Consider the following 13,457-nt stretch of genomic DNA (forward strand, 5'->3'; position numbering starts at 1 on the left):
GTGCCCTTGAGGGCAGCCCGCCTGTCTAAGAAGGCCTGTCTGCTGGTGGCATCAGGGAATCTAATGATGAGGGGTCGCTCTCGTGTCATATCCTTTCCTGCCCTCCATGTATCTGCAAAGGGGGGGGCAATCCCGTCCACTCCTGGCATCTAGCAAAGCGTCATGGCATCCTCCTTGGGGGAAGCCCCTGCCTATAGCCCCCGTACTCGCACATGGAGGGCCCTATCCTTCCTGCGTTTCTCCTCAAGAGTCTCATGTATGATGCTCTGTGGGGGTTTGTGCTTCTTCACCACCTCCACCCAATCTTTCTTAGTGGTCTGCAGTTCTTCACACAGCTTATCACTCGCAGCTTTCAACTGCTCCAAGTTAGTCCTTAAACCCTCCTGAATATTCAGTTCCCCTTCCTCCACTATATGGTCCTTGACCGTAGCCTTTAGGGCTTCCATTTCTGCCCGGAGTTCCCCTATCATTGGGGCAGCCTCTGGCATTCCTGTTTGTTGCAGCTGGGTCTCTTTCAACATCTGAATCACCTCTTCCTGGTGGTTCACCTGGGCTGCCAGTTCTTCAATCTTGTTGTTCTTTCCCTGTATCTCCTTGCGGAGGCCTTCCAACTGTTTTTCATGTTGGTTCAGAACCCTGTCCAGCACCTTCTTTTGTTCGCCCAGTAACTTCTTGGTGTTGTCCTCCACTGTCTTGATGTATGCCTCCAGCTCCTGTAGGTTCATTCTGGCTATTTCCCCCTAGTTGCTGCCTTGGGGGGCTGAGCAAAGGCGGGTGGGGAAAGGGAGGCGGACAGCGCAGAGCAGCGCAGCGCACAGAGAGCAAAGCGGAGAGCAAGGCGGACAGAGGGCGCACAGGTGCGAGGCAGACAGCACAGAGCAGCGCGACACACAGTGTACGAACAGGCGCAGCACAACACACAGGCAGCACGGGCATGAGAGACCACCAGCACGCAGCGCGAGCAGGGAGGGGGGGGTGCGCAACGTCACACCATGCGCAAAGAGAGAGAGAGAGAGAGAGAGAGAGAGAGAGAGAGAGAGGAAATAAAAGAGGAAATCTTCGATTCCCTGTTCCAAGTATGCATGAACCCGCACCATTCCCAACCTGCTCATCATGTTGTAGGAGCCATCGTCTTCTCCTTCCCACTAAGTGTGGCCCTAAAATTGAGTGGGATAGAGAAAGCCAAATAAAAGAGGAAATCTTCGATTCCCTGTTCCAAGTATGCATGAACCCGCACCATTCCCAACCTGCTCATCATGTTGTAGGAGCCATCATCTTCTCCTTCCGTGGCCCCTAAAATTGAGTGGGATAGCCTTTTAGTTGCTTTCACTATCCGAGACCATGCCATCAGCTTCTTCCAATTTGTTAGAGACCTTTGCATCACGGACAGCCGCGCTTATGGACCTGGACTGCTCCAGCTACAGAGAGCCAGATGATTCCTATTATGTGACGGAGACAAGGAAGGCCAACCTCTTCGTCTTCTTCTGCATCAATTTTGTAGCAGAGGAAGGGATCTACAGGGTACTTGTACTGAGAGAATGACCACCCTGGAGCAGGGCCAGCACAAAGTGGTGGATCTAGTACTTGCACTGACAGAACTCTGGAGCAGGGCTCACACAAAGTCCTACCTAGCAGCACATGTCCGCTCTCACATGAAGCACCTCTGCATTTGAATGAGCAGCCGCTACTCCCCATCCAAACCAGCTTCAAATCCTTGCCAACCAGGACTCAAACAAGGCACGTATACTTTTCTCTAGTCATGCGAATTCTCTCTTGGAATGTTTACACAAACCATAGCTGTAAGATGACTCTGTGAGAGGAGCTCCAAGGACCCCTTGTTGCTGGTGATATCAACATGCTCTTTGTGCAGAAAAAACATCTCACAGCAGGCCACAACGTGTGGGAAGCTTCTCCCAGTGCGCAGCCATACCTGCTGATTTCTGGCGACGGGCCCTTTGGGACAGCATCTTTGTTTGGACTCCATAGGAGCTGAAGGAATGTGTTCTGCTTGGGAGGAGTTGACCGTCATCACCCAGGGCCAAGATGCATGGCACCTTTCAAAGTTCGATTGTAACCCTCAAAGCCTCCTTTTCTCCGAGTTGACTGCCGGGACCAAGGCCGCAATCTTCCCGGCTGGACCACTTCTATCTTAATGAGTGGGTCTGTGACCAAGGTGGTTCCATTGGCATTCTGGCTAACAGCACCTTCCACCCCTGTTCTTACACCTTTGACCTGTGGCAACAAGACCATTAGTAGACTACCAAGATCCTGGATTACCTCATCAAGGACCCAAAGATCTGCCAGCACATTGAGAAGATTTGGGAGTGCTCCTCCCCCCAACCCGCCCCCCCCCCCCCTCCCTCTGTCGCCGCTTCAGCCCTCACTAGGGCTCTTTAGGAGGTTAGCCTCTTTCTGCAAGCAGCCACTGAAGACAAAGTCCAAGCTTTCTCGCTGCAGGAAAGAGGCCTTCACCGTAGCTTAGCCTCGCTTCAGCGTCTCCACAAGAAAACCCCAAACGGCCCTGAATTAGCATCCAGTTGGAGGTCACCCATACCACCCTGGGGCCTTGGAGGTCCAGCACTTGGATCACCAGTAATACGTGCGGACATCTTTCTGAACAGAGGCACAAGACACAGTGACAGGTGATTTCATCGCATCCACTGGCCCCTGTATCATCAAGATACTGTCCACCACCTTCAAGGCGTGAATGGGAAGATGGAGTTGGACCTCCCTCACGTTCATTCCCTTGCCTCAATCTTCTACAGATTGCACAGATGATCCAGATTCCCCTCAGTGAGACAAGGCATGCCAACGTGTCTGGCAACACACTAAAGCCATCATTCCCATGGCCTTGGGCACTTTTTGAATTCTCCCTTCCAAGACAACAAGCTGTTCTGGCTCACACTCGTGGGATATGCCCAAGCGAGAATGGCCTACAGCCTACCAGTCTTCCTCTTTCAACAGCACAAGGACCTCATGAAGGCCGGTTTATGGATGGCCTTCAACAAGGTCATGTCTACGAGCTCCTATCCTGAGCACCCACATCCACCTGATCCCAAAGAAGGGGGAGATCAACTAGAGGTTCGACGATGGTGGCATGTCACCTTGCTAGGCACCACCTACAAAATCCTTGCCAAAGCCAGCAGTTGTCGCCTTCAGTCATACCCCCCAGACCTGATTCATGGCATGTAGACAGGATCTCTCTCATATAGGAGCATCCTAGATAACATCTTCATTTTCAGGGAGGCGACTGCAACTGCTCAAATCCATTAGGAGAATTTGGTGGTTGTCACGTGCACACCCATCAGGTGTACAAGTGGCATGGCATCATTAGGCATATAATCACGATATTCATTCAAGCATATATCAGTATGAGCATCATATGGGGGTGTTTTATCACCAACATCAGCACTCTAGTCATCATGAGCATTGTAAGGCATTCATGTGCATCAGCCGACAGCAATGTTACTCAGCCAACAGCATTTATAAACCAGCCGACTGGCATTTATGGCATTCATATACAGTCGTGAGCATTCAGAGCTGGCCGACTGCAGCAAGGCTGGCCGACCAGCACTAGGCACTCATATAAATAGAGGCGCATACCATTCAGTCCATCATCGCATCTCACCGTTTTCAGTCCATCAACGCATCCTAGTTCAACGCATAGTTCAGTCCAGTTCAGTTCAGCCAACGCGTCCATCTCCTCAGCGTTTCCTTCCAAGGCAACAGGAGAGCATCTGCGTTTTCAGGATCAGATCAGCATCCCATCAGTTCCAAAGCGATCCCTTCAGCGTTTCCTTCCAGGAGACAAGGGAAAGACAGTGGGACAGCAGTTCATTCAATATATCAGCATATAGGCAGCATATTCAGCATATAGTTCATCATTCCTATCTGCTACATAGAGGGAAGCCGGCATCGAAGGGTGGACCTCAACATTGGAGCAAGGAACAGTCCTCAGCATCAGCATTCAGCCTATTCCTCTCATCCCGAGAAGGATAGTCATCTAGGACAGCATCATAGATCTATTCAGATCTCATTGTAACCCATTCATCTAATATAGCTGCATTGCATTGCATTGGCACTATCTGTCTTTCTTAAGCATCATTAAGTGCAGTTTAGTTAGACTAAGGTTGTGTTTACGACGGTCAATCCCTCACATGTCACATTGGTATCAGAGCGTTACAGGGTAACCAGCCTTAGATCATTTTCATTCCATCAGTCATTCAGTCAGACATCATGTTAATCGCTTCCGCACAATTAAACCCAGTTCTCAAAATCTTGCAGGCCACCCTTAGGGATTTTCCCTTAGGTATGCATTAGTAACCCATCCATCTGCATTCTTGCACAGCATATAGGGTTGCACATAGCAGTCATCTTAGCAGTCAGTCTTGCATCTGCAAGGCATACATGTTTGCCCATGAATTCTCTGGGGAAGAATGACATCCATCATCAAAGGAGGACATAAGTTTTGGGCTTCAACTGGCAGCAGCAGGGGGTTCTCTTCCACAAAAGAAGACGAAAGTTGGCTCCAACATCGCCTCAGGAGGTTCAGAGCTTCAGGAACGACGGAGATGGTAGGTGAAAGGTTTCCACAGACAGGTCAGGGGTGACTCAGGTATTTTCAAGCAGTTTTAGCAGCATTTGCCATTCAGTTCCCATAGTAGACAAAGTCTTTGGCTCAAAGGATTCCACTCCTACAGCCGACCTCAGTCCCGACACAAGAAGTCAGAAGGGGGCAGTGGTTTGGTGGAGAAGGATCACCAGAGGAGTCGAAAGGTTGACAGGTATACCACCCAGCAACAGTTTAGCAGAGGGGAATGTCACGTGCACACCCATCAGGTGTACAAGTGGCATGGCATCATCAGGCATATAATCAGGATATTCATTCACGCATATATCAGTATGAGCATCATATAGGGGTGTTTTATCACCAACATCAGCACTCTAGTCATCATGAGCATTGTAAGGCATTCATGTGCATCAGCCGACAGCAATGTTACTCAGCCGACAGCATTTATAAACCAGCCGACTGGCATTTTATGGCATTTGTGGCATTCATATGCAGTCGTGAGCATTCAGGGCTCGCCGACTACAGCAAGGCTGACCGACCAGCACAGGCACTCATATAAATAGAGGCGCATACCATTCAGTCCATCATCGCATCTCACATCAGCATTTTCAGTCCATCAACGCATAGTTCAGTCCGGTTCAGTTCAGCCAACGAGTCCATCTCCTCAGCGTTTCCTTCCCAGGCAACACGAGAGCATCTGCGTTTTCAGCATCAGATCAGCATTGCATTAGTTCCAAAGCCATCCCTTCAGCGTTTCCTTCCAGGAGACAAGGGAAAGACAGTGGGACAGCAGTTCATTCAGTATATCAGCATATTCAGCATATAGGCAGCATATTCAGCATATAGTTCATCATTCCTATCTCCTACATAGATGGAAGCCGGCATCGAAGGGTGGACCTCAGCATTGGAGCAAGGAACAGTCCTCAGCATCAGCATTCAGCCTATTCCTCTCATCCCAAGAAGGATAGTCATCTAGGACAGCATCATAGATCTATTCAGATCTCATTGTAACCCATTCATCTAATATAGCTGCATTGCATTGCATTGACACTATCTGTCTTTCTTAAGCATCATTAAGTGCAGTTTAGTTAGACTAAGGTTGTGTTTACGACGGTCAATCCCTCACATGTCACATTGGTATCAGAGCGTTACAGGGATCATTTTCATTCCATCAGTCATTCAGTCAGACATCATGTTAATCGCTTCCGCACAGTTAAACCCAGCTCTCAAAATCTTGCACGCCACCCTTAGGGATCTTCCCTTAGGTATGCATTAGTAACCCATCCATCTGCATTCTTGCACAACATATAGGGTTGCACATGGCTTGCATAGCAATCATCTTAGCAGTCAGTCTTGCATCTGCAAGGCACACATGTTTGCCCATGAATTCTCTGGTGAAGAATGACATCCATCATCAAAGGAGCACATAAGTTTTGGGCTTCAACTGGCAGCAGCAGGTGGTTCTCTTCCACAAAAGAAGACGGAAGTTGGCTCCAACATCGCCTCAGGAGGTTCAGAGCTTCAGGAACGACGGAGATGGTAGGTGAAAGGTTTCCACAGACAGGTCAGGGGTGACTCAGGTATTTCCAAGCAGTTTTAGCAGCATTTGCCATTCAGTTCCCACAGTAGACAGTCTTTGGCTCAAAGGATTCCACTCCTACAGCCGACCTCAGTCCCGACAGAAGAAGTCAGAAGGGGGCAGTGGTTTGGTGGAGAAGGATCACCAGAGGAGTCGAAAGGTTGCCAGGTATACCACCCAGCAACAGTTTAGCAGAGGGGAATGTCACGTGCACACCCATCAGGTGTACAAGTAGCATGGCATCATCAGGCATATAATCAGGATATTCATTCAGGCATATATCAGTATGAGCATCATATGGGGGTGTTTTATCACCAACATCAGTACTCGTTATCATGAGCATTGTAAGGCATTCATGTGCATCAGCCGACAGCATTTATAAACCAGCCGACTGGCATTTTATGGCATTTATGGCATTCATATGCAGTCGTGAGCATTCAGGGCTGGCCGACTACAGCAAGGCTGGCCGACCAGCACCAGGCACTCATATAAATAGAGGCGCATACCATTCAGTCCATCATCGCATCTCACATCAGCGTTTTCAGTCCATCAACGCATCCCAGTTCAACACATAGTTCAGTCCGGTTCAGTTCAGCCAACGCGTCCATCTCCTCAGCGTTTCCTTCCCAGGCAACACGAGAGCATCAGATCAGCATTGCATTAGTTCCAAAGCCATCCCTTCAGCGTTTCCTTCCAGGAGACAAGGGAAAGACAGTGGGACAGCAGTTCATTCAGTATATCAGCATATTCAGCATATAGGCAGCATATTCAGCATATAGTTCATCATTCCTATCTCCTACATAGAGGGAAGCCGGCATCGAAGGGTGGACCTCAGCATTGGAGCAAGGAACAGTCCTCAGCATCAGCATTCAGCCTATTCCTCTCATCCCGAGAAGGATAGTCATCTAGGACAGCATCATAGATCTATTCAGATCTCATTGTTACCCATTCATCTAATCTAGCTGCATTGCATTGCATTGGCACTATCTGTCTTTCTTAAGCATCATTAAGTGCAGTTTAGTTAGACTAAGGTTGTGTTTACGACAGTCACATGTCACAGTGGTATTCCTGCTCGACTTCGAGAAGGCCTACAACAGGGTGGACTAGACCTTTCTCAAAGGTACACTATGCTCCAAATGGGCTTTTATGCTTCATAGGAGAGGGGGGTTATCAATGGTTTACTCCGCCCATAGCCGAGCACAAGGAGAGTGTTTCCCCATCTTCCCATCCGCCAAAGCTCCCCCTCTGGCCCCCTTTCTCTTCCTGTTCATGATGAAGGCCATGAGCAACTATTGAGCTTCCAAGCCACAGATTTGCAAGGCCTTCGTCTCCCCATTGCACCCCAAGGCACCCCCATGCCCTACCTCGGCGGGTGCCACATGGGCATCGATCTCTTCGGAGCAGCACATTGCTCCCTATTCTTGAGCATTCAATGCAAGCTTTTGTATGGAAACTCCACATGGCTCTCCTTGGCAAGGAGAGTGGTGGTGGCCAACCTACTGCTCCTCATCACCACGTGGTACATTACCTCCTGTTGGGCCTTCTCTCATTGTATCGGCCAGGTCAGAGGCTGATCCGTAACTTCCTTTGAGCAGGAGAGGACCAAGCGGCCCAGCTAGGGGGTCATCGTCTGGCACTTCAACAAAGAGGAATTGAGCAACATTGATTCAACGCAGCCTCCCAGCAGGGGGAAAACCTCCCTTGTCCTCTAGCAGCCTGTGGATTGTTTATGAGGCTCCTCTCCGCAAGTTTGGCACCTCCTTGCTGCCTGAGCGCGGCTCTTGGTTACAGGTAAGAGAGCTGCCTCCCTCTGCTGAGGCAGTGCAACTCGCAGGACATAGAGGTAGCAGAAACCTTATTTGTGACATTGGTTCGGCCATTCCCAGGAGTGACAGATTCCTCTAGGTTCGCCTCCCCCTACATGGGTTGTGAACTTCTCCTTTTGGCATGACACCCCTTAGGCAAACTTTGGCATCAGACAGGATTGCATCTCTCACTTTCGTGATCAAAGCCATGGCCATTCGCAACGCACAAGGGCCCCTTCCAGAGGAGGATTGCTGCACCCACAAATAGTGAGTGCGGATAGTCGGATTTCACGACACAAATGGCATATTACCTATCCCCTCTCAAAATCACAAACAACACTTTGTGGCGCCTATGGCTTTAGGAGAATCATCCCCCTAGCCCAACTTCAGTGGGATCTTCATGACTGGCATCGGAGGGACTCCATGGCCCTGCTGGAGCACCCAAGATTCCCGTTCTTGAATCCTCCACCCAACCGGGTTGGTAGATCCAAAGGCGCAGGATTGATGACTTACCCACAAGTCCATCACTCGAGGGGGCGACAAAATTTCCCCCTTTTCCTCTCCAACTTTTCAAAGAGGCTCTTGGAAAGTTTTCAATCAAGGAAGATCATATTCCTTTGGCTGGTTGTGTAACTCACGGCGGTGCCCGGGGGACTAGGGCCTTTGACACACTTGTTGATACCATCAATGCATATTAAAACATTTAAACATGGCCACAACCTTAACACATATCCATCATCACTTTGCATAAAACATAAAAGCTGGACAAAACATCCACAAATGCTGAAAATGAAGCTTGCCCGTGTGACACCACATAGAGGCCGGAATGGGCCGACCCCCCCCCCTTGGAGTATTTTATTACCCAAGGAGAATAATATCATGTACAAGCTTTGAGAGCCTTACTCTCCCCACGGGAGATGCCGGATTATCCATATACAAATGCCATAACACAGCCCAACACGAGGCAACCAAGCCGGAACATAGGCTGTAGAAATGCCAAGCCAACAACATAATCCATATACCTCCGTGTGGGTACTGATTCTTCCCCAAAAACCACAGGTCTTCATGCAATAGAGCTAGTATAGCAAGTACAACTCTCCATTCAGCCTGTACAGCGAGTACAATGGCTGGTACAGCCGGTACGTACAGTGGCTGGTATAGTCGGTACAACAAGTATAAATGCTGGTACAGCATGTACAGTGATTAGTACAGCAGGTACAGTGGTGGCTGGTACAGCAAGTACAAAAGCTGGTATAGCTGGTACAATTGGTGGTACAACAAGTACAACAAGGACAAGGACTGGTACAGCAAGTACAACGGCTGGTACAACAGGTATAAAGGCTGGTATAACAAGTACAATGGCTAGAAATCATAATAAATGATTAAATACCCTTGCCTTCAGTATTTCTTCGCGATGGAAGCCTCGAAACAGTCCCCAAGCCGGTATTCTTCATGGGCAGCCTTCAAGAGAGAGAGAAAGAGAGTAGCCATCATTAGGGCAACCCGTAACGGTAGTAGAGGCTAGTGTGCAGCAAGAGAGCCTTCCATTAATGAAGAGAGAGGGCTCCAATTTATAGATTTGGGCCTCCCATGAGCTAAAATGGCAAGAGAAGGCTACAATGATAAGTGGAGAGCCACACAATAGCTAAAGTGACAAGTGTGAGGCCACTTGTCTAACTTGGATCCACTTTCTAACAAGTGTCAGGCCACTTGTCTCACTTTGGTCCACTTTCTTGCCACATGTCCCAATCTAAGAGATGGGTCCTTCCATAATCTTTACCTCTAAAACTATCCCAACTAGTAGACATTCTGTCATAGTCACTTTGCCAACTCTTGGTATCTGCTCAATTCCAGATGTAATGATGCAAACAGAATTTCCATCGGAGTCGGGCCAAAAATAGCAACTCTCCTAAATTTTAGGAGTGCGGTCCTTTGTATTATGGGATAATCCCCCATTCCCAAAGCTTGTACTTTCCAAATATTTAGACATCCTGGAGTCCACCAGACCCCTTTCATACTGGGAAATGTCCAGGCTGGTGAGACAGGTTGCTAACATGCTAACTAACAGCGGTAGACTTGAGATGTGATTAATGCAATTAATCACAAATTAACACAAAGTTGCTTGACTTAGTCATACATAATAGACGAGAGAGAGATTGCCCTAATCTACTATGCACTGATGTGCGTATGAATGTAAGTTACAATGAATGGAAACACAAACCCTATAGCGGGGCGCTTCCATGATGATGATGATGATGCGTGCTCATAGTATGTCGGGAAGCCCTTAGCCCACTGTTTCCAAGCACATGCCTACAACTCACACATGAATGACCCTCATTTGCTTGCTCTTTATTTAGTGTTTTATGGGCTGGTTGGCTAGCTTTTAGGGTTGGTTGACTGTCAACCCTTTTTAAAAAATACAAATGTCCGTAATAGTAAACACGCCAACATTGGGCTGCCCTTTGGGCACCTAGACAAGATACATGGAATGGCTGAAAAGACCCAAAATTGGCCAAAACCTGGTCATGAGCACGCCCTCTAAAGTGGCTAAATGGTAGAGACATGGCCACATCACACTGTCTGAAGGTGTGCACGTGACAAGTTTGCGATGGACAGTGGGCTCTTGAACGTCGATTGCCCTGCCTTCTTTGGCCAATTTTGGGTCATCAGCTCTCGAGAAAACCGACCAGCATTGAAGTGCCTATATAAGTCATGTTGAGTCTTTTACATCAACCATCTGATATTCTCTGCAAGAGCAAAGGTTCAAGGGCTGAGACAACCAAGAAGGAGCTAAAGGCAAGATGGAAAGTGAAGAGGGAGGCGAGTATGAAAAAGACTAAGAAGGGAGCAAGTATGAAAAGAGGCTGGAGGCAAGTAAGAAAAAGGCAAAGAGAGGGGCGAGTAAGAAAAAGCCAAAGAGGGGGGCAAATATGAAAAAGGCGGGAGGCGAGTATGAAAAAGGCCAAGAGGGGGGCGAATATGAAAGAAGCAGGGGGGGAGACAAGTATGTCAGATTAAAGTTCCCACGACCTTAGAAGCAAAGAAAGGAGAGGAAGGGAGAGGGGTTCCCTTGTCACAGCTGCCTTGGAGAGGAGAGTGGGATCGTGAGTTGATTGTCGGAGAAGTGCCGTATTGTTCTTTCCTCCAAGACTTAGGACACTCCCCCAAGGGGATGGCAGGATCTTCCACGGGCACTTGTGTAGATGCTTTGTGCTGGTGCACTGGGGGATCGGTCAGGCCCATGGTTGGGTTTTGGTTACCGTATTTAAGAGGGTTTTGACCACCTTGCCCCCTTGGCCCGTGACAAGTTCCCCTAAACCTAGGGCCTCATCGTGCTCTAATGGAAAGTTGGAGGAGTCGTTTGGTACCTCTGTGATGTCCACCATGTAGGATGTCCACACAGCCACACCGTAACACCGCCACAGTGGATCAACCCTAGAGGAACCATTCCAGAGCATTCGGTGAACTATCCAGAAACAGACACGAACCACCAATGGATACATAAGAGGTGCACGCACTCGCATTAAAGGCACCGCGCTGACACTCCAACAAGCATCTACCAGATATAGGAGATGCCACCGACTCCACTAACCCTACCACATCTTGCAAGAATGTTTAAAATTTAAATGGTCCCTCAACTCATCTTGGAGGACATCTCTTTCATCCTTTATAGGACAAAGTTGGAGGAGTCGTTTGGTACCTCTATGATGTCCACCATGTAGGATGTCCACACAGCCACATCGTAACACCGCCACAGTGGATCAACCCTAGAGGAACCATTCCAGAGCATTCGGTGAACTATCCAGAAACAGACACGAACCACCAATGGATACATAAGAGGTGCACGCACTCGCATTAAAGGCACCGCGCTGACACTCCAACAAGCATCTACCAGATATAGGAGATGCCACCGACTCCACTGACCCTACCACATCTTGCAAGAATGTTTAAAATTTAAATGGTCCCTCAACTCATCTTGGAGGACATCTCTTTCATCCTTTATAGGACATCCTATCTTTAATCTTCAGTGCTGTAGTGACTTGTCTATTTCAGCTTGTGTGTGTCGTCCTACTCACTGTGACCATTGCTGGATGCGCAAAGTACAGTGAAGGGCATGTAACAATGTCTTAGAGTAATACAAGTGTTGTTCCAGTGCTCTTGTCAGTCTCGCCAATCTTGTCATTGTGTTATGCTTCATTCTAATCTGTCTATTCATATGTGCGCTACATTGTGAGCATCAAGGACTACGGAAATACTGAGGAGAACCACCACCTTAGTGTGCCAGGCAACCAACATTGCTACACCTTGCTGGCAGCACAAGGCACTAGATTGGTTGAGATTTTCCCCCTGCTTGATCTGAAATCTCTCTTTTTGTTGAAAAAATATATATACTTAATAGAAGTCTCTTTTCTAGGGAAAAAAAGACTGAATAACACTTATATAGGCAATCTCATATGCTCATCGATTGGATCTACTATTGTCGGCCTGCTCAAGACTACGGGACATAGGCATAAAAGCCGTTGCTTTCACACGTGCTGTTCGTCGCTGCTGGATGGGGCTTTATAGAGCTGGCCTATGGCTAGCCCCCATACCCATGGACTCTCAGGCTGGCCCTTTGGTGGACCATGGGCTGCAAGTCCATAGGGCAGGCCTCTAGAGCCCCCATACCTATGGACTCTTGGTGGTTCTTGGGCTGGCCCTTTGGTGGGCCATGGGCTGCCGTAAGACTGGCAGCCCGAGCAAATCCCAGTCCACAGAGCTGGCCTATGGCTAGCCCCCATACCCATGGACTCTTGCTGGCTCTCAGGCTGGCCCTTTGGTGGGCCATGAGCTGCCAGTCCATAGGGCTGGACTCTGGAGCCCCCATACCCATGGACTCTTGGTGGAGCTTGGGCTGGCCGTTTGGTGGGCCATGGGCTGCCATAAGACTGGCAGCCCGAGCAAAGCCCGCCGGTCCACCTCTACATCATTCCAAAGGGTTACATAGACGTGCGGGACATGCACTGACTTCATGTGCGGGACATGCACACCTGACCATGACCCTCTATAGTGGATCCCTAGCAGCCTCATCCCAGACACTCTAAGACTTGCACCTTCTGTATAGATATTTCCACGTGGCATCCAAGTGCAGGATGCACGTTCAAGTAGGACTACCAAGGATATAGAGAGAACACGACTTTGTGTGGCTAGTAGTTGATTTATTGACAAAGTTGGCTCATTTATTCCAACCAAGAAGAATATGAAGACTCCCAAGTTAGCTCGCCTATTCGTAGAGAGTTTATGGGCTACCACCCGGTATCGATAGTAACTGGGATAGTATTGATAGTCACTTTTGGAGAGCTGTTTTCCTAGTTTTGTTACAAGAATGTAATTAATGATTTAAGATATAAAGGCTACTAAAGTTTTGCAAGCCACTTGTCAATCTCCTTGGGCTCGGGACAGAATAGCCAATGCATATGAAGCTTTCTCTACCAAATGCCCACTAGGAGGCAGGGGATCATGG

At 48.6% G+C, this 13,457-nt stretch overlaps 1 protein-coding gene across 1 annotated transcript in view; it reads right to left on the reverse strand.

Moving 5' to 3' along the window:
- The window catches only part of LOC147642094 (uncharacterized), a 125,851-nt gene that overhangs the window by 111,448 nt on the left and 946 nt on the right, over positions 1 to 13,457 (reverse strand). The gene's annotated exons all lie outside the window — the stretch shown is intronic.

Source organism: Cibotium barometz, chromosome 1 (genome assembly GCF_041138505.1).
Source record: "Cibotium barometz isolate CiBa-2024 chromosome 1, ASM4113850v1, whole genome shotgun sequence".
Classification (NCBI taxonomy): domain Eukaryota; kingdom Viridiplantae; phylum Streptophyta; class Polypodiopsida; order Cyatheales; family Cibotiaceae; genus Cibotium; species Cibotium barometz.